Source organism: Elephantulus edwardii, unplaced genomic scaffold (assembly GCF_000299155.1).
Source record: "Elephantulus edwardii isolate Elephantulus edwardi_28Jun2011 unplaced genomic scaffold, EleEdw1.0 scaffold00218, whole genome shotgun sequence".
NCBI lineage: Eukaryota > Metazoa > Chordata > Mammalia > Macroscelidea > Macroscelididae > Elephantulus > Elephantulus edwardii.
The window spans coordinates 1,145,111-1,156,610 of record NW_006399968.1 but is presented as its reverse complement, the minus strand read 5'-3'; the positions used below and the strand labels follow the sequence as shown (position 1 = coordinate 1,156,610).

The following is an 11,500-nucleotide window of genomic DNA, read 5'->3' as shown; positions in this document are numbered from 1 at the left end:
CCCTGCCATCCCTCCCTTGCAGCTCTAAAACCACATGCATCTGCCACAGCCCTCTGACCTCTGTGGTGCCCAAGGGCCACCAGAGAGTCCTTTGCGCCACACAGAGACCAACCAAGGGCCACTAGAGAGTCCTTCATGCCACACAGAGACCAACCAACGTGACCAGCCATGGACAGCAGGATTTCTAATCAGAACTTTTTGTTGCAGCAGTTCCTTTTGGAGCTACAGGCCCACAAAGCCATGCCACAGATCCAGCCATCACCCGGAGCCACCAGCTGAGCTGCTGTGGGACTAATCTCACAAGAGCAAGGCTCGTAGTATCCTGACTGGATTTTCTGGGACATTGCCAATTACCTGGGAGAGTGTCCAAGGACGTGCCCACTGGAGGGGAATTTGGCCAAGCTCTCTTGGGCCACACTGACTGCCCAGAAATGAGCCAGCCAGTGGGAATCTGTCTGAATTTCTGTGGATTCTTCAGACCAGCCAGAGGCTAGTGAGTTGCTGGGAATTTGACTCTGACTTTTTGTGTACTGTTGGACCCAGGACCCTGCTTGGACAGGGACGACTGTGTGAGGGCACCTGCATAAGTACCACTGGGCAGGGGCCACTGAGTAAAAACCACTGGGTGGGAAATGGACAGCGGGAATTTGAGTAGGGACCCCAATCTGAGGTCTGAGTGAGGTCCCCCAAGTGTTTGACCTACCCTTACGATCACCCCAACCCTATGCCTCCCTCATCCCATTTGGCTCAACACCAGTGCCTACACATCCAGTCAATTAACTTGTCTTTAATTGGGAGCACCTTGACCTGTCTTACCAACAAGAGGTTGCTCTCACAGGCTCTGAAATGACATTTCCCTGAAGTCAGAAGTTCAGAGAAACACACAAGTGGGTTAGCTACCCAAATGATCTCTAGAGTATTGTCTTCAGATCAAGAACATATCAATGTCTCGAAGAAAGCAAGATATCCCACACAATACACAAGAGAAAAGCAAGATGTCACCCCCAAAGGGTGACACAGTATCAGTGGAATTCCTGAAGCTAGAAAGTCTGCTGGAACTTTCTGACACAGAATTTAAAAGAAGAACGATTGAATATATTCAATGGATCAAAGAAACTTGAAGAATTAGAGGATACTACAAGCAAAAAACAAGAGGATCTCAAAAAAACAATGCAGAGAAAACAAATGAGGCATTAGCAGCATTGGAAAAACAAGAAACCACTATCCAAAATATAAGGGCCAATGTTTCAGAGGCTGTCAACGTGATGGAGGGACACATGAGCAGAGTTGAAGAGATGGAACACAGAACCAGTGAAATTGAAGACAGAATCATCACCACTGATCTGCTAGAGCAAAAAGCAGACTCAAAAAAAGAAAGAAAAAGAAGAAAACTAAGAATAATGTGGGACACCATCAAGAGAAATAACATGCACATCATTGGAATCCCAGAAAAGGAAGAAGCAAGTAAAAGCACTGAAAAAGTTGTGAAAGAATTACTAGAGGAAAACTTCCCAGGCATATTGAAGAACGAGAGAATATATATTCAAGAAGCTCAGCAAATACCATATAGACTAGAACCCAAAAGAAAAACATCAAGACATATAATAGTTAAATTTGCCAGAACCAAAGATAAGGAGAGAATCCTGAAAGCAGCAAGAGAGAAACAAAGAGTAACCTGTAAGGGAGAACAGATAAGATTAAGTGCCAATTACTCAGCAAAAACCATGCAAGCAAGAAGAGAGTGGAAGGACATATATCGAACACTGAAAGAACACAACTGTCAACTAGGAATACTGTGTCCAGCAAAATTATCCATCAAATATGAAGGACAGATCAAGATATTCCCAGAAAAGCAGAACGTAAGAGAGTCTGTAAAAACAAGACCAGCATTGCAGGAAACACTCAAAGATGTCCTTTTTACAGACATACCACAGAAAGCTGCATGGTCCAAAGTAACTAGCAACAACACCAAAAAGAACTCAACACAACGATAGCAATAAAGCCTTGCCTCTCAATAATCACACTGAATGTGAGTGCTTTCAACACACCACTGAAGAGAAAAAAAGTAGCAGATTGGAGAAAAAAACAAAATCTGTCATTATGTTGTCTACAAGAGACACACCTGAAAAATGAAGATAAAGAAAGACTAAAAGCAAAAGGGTAGGGGAAAATATACCAAGCAAATGGCAACCAGAAAAAAAGCAGGAGTAGCAATATTAATCTCTGATGAAATAAATGTCAATGTAAAAATCATCACAAAGGACAAGGAAGGTCACTACATAATGCTGAAAGGGTTAATAGAACAAAAGGACATAACAATAATAAATATCTATGCACCAAATGAAAGACCTGCAAAATACATAAAACAAACATTAACAAAACTGAAAAAGGAAATAGACAACACTACATTTGTACTTGGATAGTTCAATACACCCCTCTTGAGAAAAGAAAGAACTACCGGAAAAAAACTCAACAGAGATAGTGAGAATTAAGACATTTATAGGCTAATGCACACCAAAAAAGCACAGTATACCTTGTCCAATGTCCATGGAACATTCTCCAGAATAGATCACATTCTAGGTCACAAAGCAACCATCAATAAATTTAAAAACATAGAAATAATACAAAGCATCTTTTCAGACCATAATGCTACAAAATTAGAAATTAATAATAAGAAGGTAAAGGAGAAAAAACCCATACATTTGGAAGCTGAACAACACCTTGCTTGAACATGACTGGGTACGAGAAGAAATAAAAAAGTGAAATTAAAATGTTTCTTGAAACAAATGACAAGGAAAACACCACTTACCAAAACCTCTGGGATAGCTAAACAGTAATCAGAAGTCAATTTATAGCAATAAGTAAACACATCAAAAGGTAGGAAAAAATGACTCTAATCCAACAACTCCAACAAATTGAAAAAGGACAGTAAGAAAACCCAACACCCTCTAAAAAACCTGAAATTATAAAAATTAGAGCAGAAATAAATAGAAAACTGAAAAACAATTGAAACGACCAACAAAACTAGGAGTTGGTTCTTTGAAAAAGTCAATAAAATCGACAAACCACTAGCAAAATTCACAAAAGAAAAGAAGACACAAATAATCTGAAAAAGAGATGAATCAGGCAACATCACAACAGAACCAACGAAAATAAAAAAGCTAACATTAGAGAATTATGAAAAACTACAGGTCCTTGGAGAGGGACATCATGCTTGGTAGGGTAGAGGGACAGCACCGGAGGAGAAGACCCTCTTTGAGGTGGACTGATTCAGGGATTGAGGTAATCGGGATGGGTGTGTCAGAGGCAATGTTATTGGCACAGGATAGAGCAGGGTTTAGGGCTGTTGTACATAGGGTCGCTATGAGACGCAAACACCTCGACGACACATAACAACAACAACAACATATTCAAACAAATATGAAAACCTAGAGGAAATGGACAAATACTTAGAAATGCACAACCTGACCTCCCACGTGGGGCCGGCCCTCTAAATCAGGGTGCGCCGCCGCCGCGCCTCCCTGCTCGGCCCCGCCTGCAGCGGCGCTCCGTGAGGCCGGGAGGATGAACGCGCGAGGGGCAGGGGTGTCACAGAATCAGCCGGTGGCGGGAGTTCCCCGGGCCGGACCCTGGGAACACGCTGCCGGGGATTGTGTACACGCTCCACTGACACAGGCTTCTCCCTGCCGGGCAGCCGCTGATCACGCGAGGCCCCGCGCGCCCATTGGCCCGTGCCTCACCTTTGCTGCTGATTGGCTGGCCGCTGGCTCCGCCCCCGCCCGCGGCGCGGGGCAGGCAGAGAGGCTAACAGAATGGGGAGGGGGCAGACGGCTCGGAGCGCGGCGGCGGCGAGAGCGACGTCGGGTGTCTCTGGGCGCACGTCTGTGGCCAGGCAGCTCAGCAGCCTAGCACCCCAACAGACAGTCACGTCTACGTCGTCGCCGGCAGCCAGACAGCCAACCATGCTCAACTTCGGTGCCTCTCTCCAGCAGGCTGCGGAGGAAAGGATGGAAATGATTTCTGAAAAATCAAAAGAAAATATGTATTCCTGGAACAAAACTGCAGAGAAGAGTGATTTTGAAGCTGTGGAAGCACTTATCTCAATGAGCTGCAGTTGGAACTCTGACTTTAAGAAGTACATTGAAAATAGACCTGTGACCCCAGTGTCTGATATGTCAGAAGAAAATCTACTTCCAGGCACACCTGAGTTTCATACAATCCCAGCTTTTTGTTTGACTCCACCTTATAGTCCTTCTGACTTTGAACCCTCCCAGATGTCGATGCTGATGGCATCATCGCCATCTACTGGACATTTCAAGTCATTCACTGATTTTTCCAAGCCTCACATTGCTGCACCTTTCAAGGAGGAAGAGAAGAGTCCATTACCTGCTCCTAAACTCCCCAAGGCTCAGGCAACAAGCGTGATTCGTCATACAGCCGATGCCCATCTGTGTAACCACCGGTCCTGCCCCGTGAAAGCAACCAGCATTCTCAACTCTCAGGACAATTCTTTTCGAAGAAGAACCCACCTAAATGTTGAGGCTGTTAGAAAGAACGTACCATGTGCAGCTGTGTCCCCAAACAGGTCCACATGTGAGCGAAACACAGTGGCAGATACTGATGAGAAAGCACGTGCTGCACTTTATGACTTTTCTGTGCCTTCCTCAGAGACAGTTATCTGCAGGTCCCAGCCAGCTCCCGTGTCCCCACAGCAGAAGTCGGTGCTGGTTTCGCCACCTGCAGTCTCCACAGGGGGAGTGCCACCTATGCCAGTTCTCTGCCAGATGGTTCCCCTCCCTGCAAATAACCCTGTGGTGACAAATAGTCGTTCCCAACACTCCACCCAGTCAGCCACCTGCTGTCTGCCCACCTGTCGTGCTCATGGGCACCCATGTGGCCAAAGGTGCCGTCATGTTTGTTGTTCCCCAGCCTGTTGTACATACAGAACCCAAAGCCTTCCTCAGTGGTGAGCCCAAATGGCACCAGACTTTCTCCCATCGCCCCTGCTCCAGGCTTTTCCCCTTCCACAGCGAAAGTCACCCCTCCGATTGACTCGTTGAGGATAAGAAGTCATATCTGTAGCCATCCAGGATGTGGGAAGACCTACTTTAAAAGTTCTCATTTGAAAGCCCACATGAGAACTCATACAGGAGAAAAACCTTTCAGCTGCAGCTGGAAAGGTTGTGAACGGAGGTTTGCCCGTTCCGATGAACTGTCCAGACACAGACGAACCCACACAGGTGAGAAGAAATTTGCCTGTCCCATGTGTGATCGGCGGTTCATGAGGAGTGACCACTTGACCAAGCATGCCCGGCGCCATCTGTCAGCCAAGAAGCTACCAAACTGGCAAATGGAAGTGAGCAAACTAAATGACATTGCTCTCCCTCCAACCTCTGCTCCCACGCAGTGATAGGTCAGAAGGTGAAGAAACAGAACTCACTTTGGTCACAGCCCAAAGCTGGTGGAACTATTTTGAAAAAGCTTCCACTGCAAGTCTGTGGCCCTCACTGTGGGCTGAAAGCAAAAGCCCCTACAGCCTGGGGCAAAGGCCCAGCCCTAGTTAAGGTGACAAGGAGCACTGAGGCCACAGGCAGGTCACAGAATGGCAGGTTTCATTTCTTATCACATAAGAGAGATGAGAAAACTTTTATTCTTTTGAATACTCTTGGAAGGTTTCAGATGAGGTCAACACAGGTAGCACAGATTTTGAATTTGTGTGCATAATTATTTGTTACTTTTGCTGTTCATACTTGAGACCAACTTTTCAATGTGAGTCTCTCCTAAAGCCCTGGTTTCAAGAGCGCAGAGACTGGAAATAAACATTGCAGTACAGAGATGGAAAAGTAAAATTGGTGTGTATTATTGCAAATATTGTTACCTTTCCCTCAAGTTATCTTGTTTACTATTCTTAGTCTTTCCAGTCAACTTTGTGAACATAGTGGTTAAATATATCTAGAAAACTAGCATTTTTACACTATTACTGATAACTGGAATTGAGTGGCTGTATATTGCTAGAGAGGGTCCAAAAAAACTGGACTCTTCATTAATTTAGTTGCTTTGAGATGTGGCTACATATGTTTTCCTGTTTTTGCATTTTTTGTTTTTTTACTTTGAAAGTTTAACAGAATACTCTATTTAGGTGTTTTATTATGCTTTGAACTTCAGTTTGCCTGCAGTTTCCTGTATAGATTTAAAAATTGTGTACCAATGTGTTTTCCATAAGACTCTAAGATACATTGCACTTTTGTTAAGGGAAAAAAAATGCCCTGAAGATAAAAAAAAAACATAGATTAGATAACTCCTTAAAAAAGATGGCTCCTGTCATCAGTAAAGTATCCTTTGTGTCATGAGGATATACTGGTGTGCTGAAGTAGAAAGTTTGACCAGCACTCAAAAATGGACGAAAGGCTGTCTTGTGTCTTGCTAATTTATAGGAGTCTTTTGAGGGATGTGGAACTTATAAAAAAAATGGTGAACATTCACTTTTTCTGTTCTGTTGTGTAGTGTATGAGATACTCAATGGTAAAACAGGAGGCGATTGTTTAAATATGTAGGGAAAATGTCACTACACCTCATGTAGTTTCTGTATATCAGGTTTAGATTTTCTGACATCAGATTTTGGACCCTTGGAAAACATCAGGCATTTCCACTTTAAAAAACAAATCTTTGTGACTCTTACAATTTGCACAATATTTCTTTTGTTGTACTTTATATCTTGTTTACAATAAAGAATTTCCTTTGCTATTAAAAAAAAAAAAAAAAAGAAATGCACAACCTACCCAAACTGACACAAACCGAAATGGAACAGACCCATTACAAAAGAAGAAATTGAAAAGGTAATACAACAACTTCCAACCAAGAAAAAGCCCTGGACCAGATGGTTTTACAAGTGAATTTTATCAAACATTCAGAGAAGAACTGTCACCAATTCTACATAAGCTATTTCAGAAAATAGAAAAAGATGGACTCCTCCCAGACACACTCTATGAAGCAAACATATATCCTTGATACCAAAGCCAGGAAAGGACACCACCAAAGTAGAAATAGGTCAGTGTCTCTCATGAACATACATGCAAAAATTCTCAATAAAATCCTGGCTATTAGAATCCAGTGATACATCAAAATGTAGTTCACCATAATCAAGTGGGATTCATAACAGGTATGTAAGGATGGTTCAACATAAGAACAATCACTATAATACATCACATTAACAAAGCAAAGAACAAGAAACACATTATCCTATCAATTGACACAGAAAAGGCCTTTGACAAAATCCAACAACATTTCCTGATTAAAACACTCAATAAAATAGGAATAGAGGGGAATTTCTTCAACTTAGTAAAAACTATGTACACAAACCTGAGAGCCAACATTATTCTCAATGGAAAGAGATTAAAGACATTCCCTTTGAGAACAGGAACTAGGCAAGGATTCCCACCTCTCTTAAACAATATTATCTTATACTGGAAGTTTTAGCGATAGCAATAAGACAAGAGAAGGAAATAAGAAGTATCCAAATTGGCAAAGAGGAGGTAAAATTTTCTCTACATGTAGACGATATGATAGTATACTTAGAAAACCCTAAAAGACTCAGCAAGAAAACTACTGGACATAGTTAACCAATTTAGCAAAGTAGCAGGATGCATGATCAATATACAAAAAGAAATTGGATTTCTCTACAGTGACAAAGAGAATACAAAACTGGAGCTAAGAAAAACAATACTCATCACAATAGCTAATTATAAGATTAAATACTTGGGAGTAAATCTAACTAAAAACACATTATGAAACATTACTACAAGAAACAAAAAAAGACATGGAGAAATAGAAGAATATACCTTGAGCATGAATAGGAAGAATCAATTTTGTGAAAATGACAGTCCTACCAAATGCAATCTACACGTTCAATGCAATCCCAATACAAATAGCAACTCCATTATTCAACGAAATGAAAAGGGTATCTCCAATTTCATTTGGAGTGGAAAAAAAGTCCTGAATAAGCAAAGCACTCCTTAAAAAGAGAAACAAGGTAGGCTAAGAATTTAGACTGTGTCCAAAGGAAAACTAGATGTCATTCAAGGGTTTTACTCTGGAAAGGACATGAACAGATAGTTTTTGGGAGAAAGCATCTTGCTGCAAGAAGGGGGACAGATGGACATCAAAATTCAGTGCTGTTGATGGATTCAGACTCATCGTGACCCTGCATGACAAGGTCTTTGTAGAGAGACGTCTGACGGGATGCACCTTAGGGAGTTGTGCTGATGACCTAAAGGCTACATCTCTTTCCAGCAGTTTTTCAGGATCAGCCATGATTCCATTCAGACGTAACTGCAGAATGTCTAGTGGATATGAACTACTAAGTTGTTGAGTAACAGCTGGATATTTTGACCACAGCATTCATTATCTGACCTCCTTTGCCAAAGTGCAGAGGTCTTTCTTCTCTTTAAAGGGAACTCAGGAAGGGATGTTGTTTTTTTATGTCATTAAGTTTGAACTGACCTATAGGTGACCCTGTAGTGGGTTTTCAGAGGCTGTAAATTGTGCGGAAGGAGATTGCCCATCGTTCTGCTGAACAGCTGGTGAATTAAAACCACATGCTTTTGAGATTGCAGTACAGCTTCTTATCTCTAGATCACCAGAGGATGCTGCTGTTGTTATATACCCTCAAGTTTGACTGTGATTCATAGTGACCCTATGCATAATCACTCTGAACCTTGAACTATCCTAAACTAGTGTCACTGTCTCCAACATATAATCACTGTCAGTCCGTCTCATAGTTTTCGCAATTACTTGCTATGTGTCAGAGAGCTAGACAATAACTAAGGATGACAGAAGAAGAATCAATGCCTTTGAATTGTGGTGCTGGAGAAGAGTCTTAAACATACTATGGGGCAGCCTGCTCGGTCCTCGAGGTGTGAGCATGGTGAGCGGGAAGACGCAGCCCACCTTCCACCCCGAGCCACCCGAGAGTGGTTTTGTTCCCTTTCTCGGGAGTACTCCAAATGCCTGGTTCGACCCAAACTCTGTCCCCAAATGACGAGAACAACAACGACATCATCCAGGATAACGGGACCATCATCATTCCTTTCCGGAAGCACACAGTGCACGGGGAGCATTCCTACAGCTGGGGAATGGCAGTCAATGTGTATTCTACCTCGATAACCCAAGAGACTATGAGCAGACATGACATCATTGCATGGGTTAATGACATAGTATCTTTAAACTACACAAAAGTGGAACAGCTTTGTTCAGGAGCGGCTTATTGCCAGCTCATGGACATGCTATTTCCAGGCTGTATTAGTTTGAAGAAAGTAAAATTTCAAGCCAAGTTGGAGCATAAATATATCCACAATTTTCAACTTCTGCAAGTTTCGTTTAAGCGAATGAATGTCATTAAGGTAATTCCAGTGGAGAAGCTAGTGAAAGGACGTTTCCAGGACAACCTAGATTTTATTCAGTGGTTTAAGAAATTCTACGATGCCAACTACGATGGGAAGGAGTATGATCCCGTAGAGGCACGACAAGGGCAAGATGCAATTCCTCCCCCTGACCCTGGCGAACAGATCTTCAACCTGCAGAAAAAGTCTCACCATGCAAACTCCCCCACAGCAGGTGCGGCTAAATCAAGTCCAGCATCTAAACCAGGATCCACACGTTCTTGTCCCTCCTCAGCCAAAGGGCTTCGTCCAGCGGCTCCACATCCAGATCCGATAAAGATTTAGAAACACAGGTCATACAGCTCAACGAACAGGTACACTCGTTAAAACTGGCCCTCGAAGGTGTGGAAAAGGAGAGGGATTTCTACTTCGGGAAGTTGAGAGAGATTGAACTGCTCTGCCAAGAACACGGGCAGGAAAACGATGACCTCGTGCAGCGACTAATGGAAGTCCTGTATGCGTCAGATGAACACGAGGGTCACACAGAGGAGCCAGAAACCGAGGAGCCCGTCCACAAACAGCAGCTGCAGCAGCAGGAAAGAGTACTGAGCCATCTCCGCAGCTCTTGACACTTCTGTTTCGTGTGGGAACTTTTTTTTTTTTTCTGGAGAATTGGAACATGTGTGGCCTCAAGCTCAACAGAACCAGGTTGTTTCCGATCTGCCGTTACCATCACCACGCGGTTGCACTCGCCAGCCACAGCACTCGGTTCCCATTCACTTTGCCAAGATGTGTTAGCAGACGGCAGTCCCGGCCGTCTACCCGCAAGCATAGGGTCACATCCCTTCAACTCCACCACTGGCTGCTTCAGATCGGTTGTGCTCTTTCCTTCATTTCTGTCCAGAACAAAGCTCCCCACCCCTGCCCCCTCCTCCCCACCTCTCCCTTTTTATCCTGGTGTTAAACAATGGTAATTTGAAAAAAAAAAAAATGGTAATTTGATATATGGTATTTATATTAGCATTTCTCAACTCAGTGTCACTAGATGTCACATGCATTCGTGGTGCTTTGATGTTTGCAAGTCTCACTAACCTCCAAGCATAAATTGGGTCAAATAGGAAATTGGAACAAAGGGAAACAGATACGAAAGCCATAAGGACAGTGACTTGTTTCCTGGGGAGGAAACCCAGGGTCGGTTTCTCCCACTTCTCACAACATGAAAGGGAAAAATGGATTGGGAACAAGGACGCCAGGGCCCAGAAGTTAGCCCACCACACAGATGTTTGGAAAACCCTCCACTCAAGGGCACCACCGTCTCGGCTTTGCCCTGCGCCCCACCATCCCTGCTCTCCCGTCCCCCGGTTCTCATGCTACTGCCTTTCTCAGGGTCCTCTTTGGTGGGCAGTCACTCTCCCCAAGCTGTGTCATCACACTCTGCAGTCCACATGGGGTCCAATAGGTGCAGGTCCCCCTGCCTCTCCCCTGTTACCCCTCCTTGGGTCAATTTCTATCTGAACCGCAGCGTTTCTTACTAAGGGGTCCTTCTCAAGAATGACTTACGGTGTCCAATCCCAGCTTCGGGGTCTGCCTCATGTGACACCCCTTCTAGAACACTGGATGTAACCTTATGAGTGAAAGCCTCACTCCAGGAGAGGCATGGCTCTGCATCTGGTGTCAGCAGCACAGCAAAACCTACGAGTTCCAGTCCCTTCAAGCTGAAGGAATTGCCCCCTCGTGTTTGTCAGGACCCTTTTTGCCATCAACCTTGACTGAACAGTGGCAATTCAAAAATAGAAGAAACATTAATGAATTTCAAAGCATTCCTTATTTTTTTAATTAATATTTGCACATTTTCTTAGTCCCTTTTCCAAATCTTTGCCTTCCCCTCCCCGCGCCCTTCGTCCCTTCCTCTGACAAATGGTACCCCTTCCCGGACCATTCATTTCACTTGGTCTCTAACTTTAGATTTACTTTCACTCCTGATTTGGCTTAGTTGTTGCAACAAAAACCAAGAAAACAAATGTGCCCGCCCCCCCCAGCTCTCCACACAAACCGAAAAGCTCAAATAAACGTCTGGATTTCGTCTCATAAAAAAAAAAAAAAACAAACAAAAAAAACACCAA

The 11,500-nt window shown here is 43.5% G+C and overlaps 2 pseudogenes across 1 annotated transcript; both read left to right on the top strand.

The window, feature by feature from the left end:
- Window positions 1-3,662: 3,662 nt before the first annotated feature.
- On the top strand, window positions 3,663-6,057 carry LOC102870748 (annotated as a pseudogene). Its single transcript, XR_438979.1, has one exon. The product of XR_438979.1 is annotated as a Kruppel-like factor 10 pseudogene (transcript).
- A 2,945-nt stretch (window positions 6,058-9,002) lies between these two features.
- Window positions 9,003-10,006, top strand: LOC102854080 (annotated as a pseudogene).
- Window positions 10,007-11,500: the final 1,494 nt, after the last annotated feature.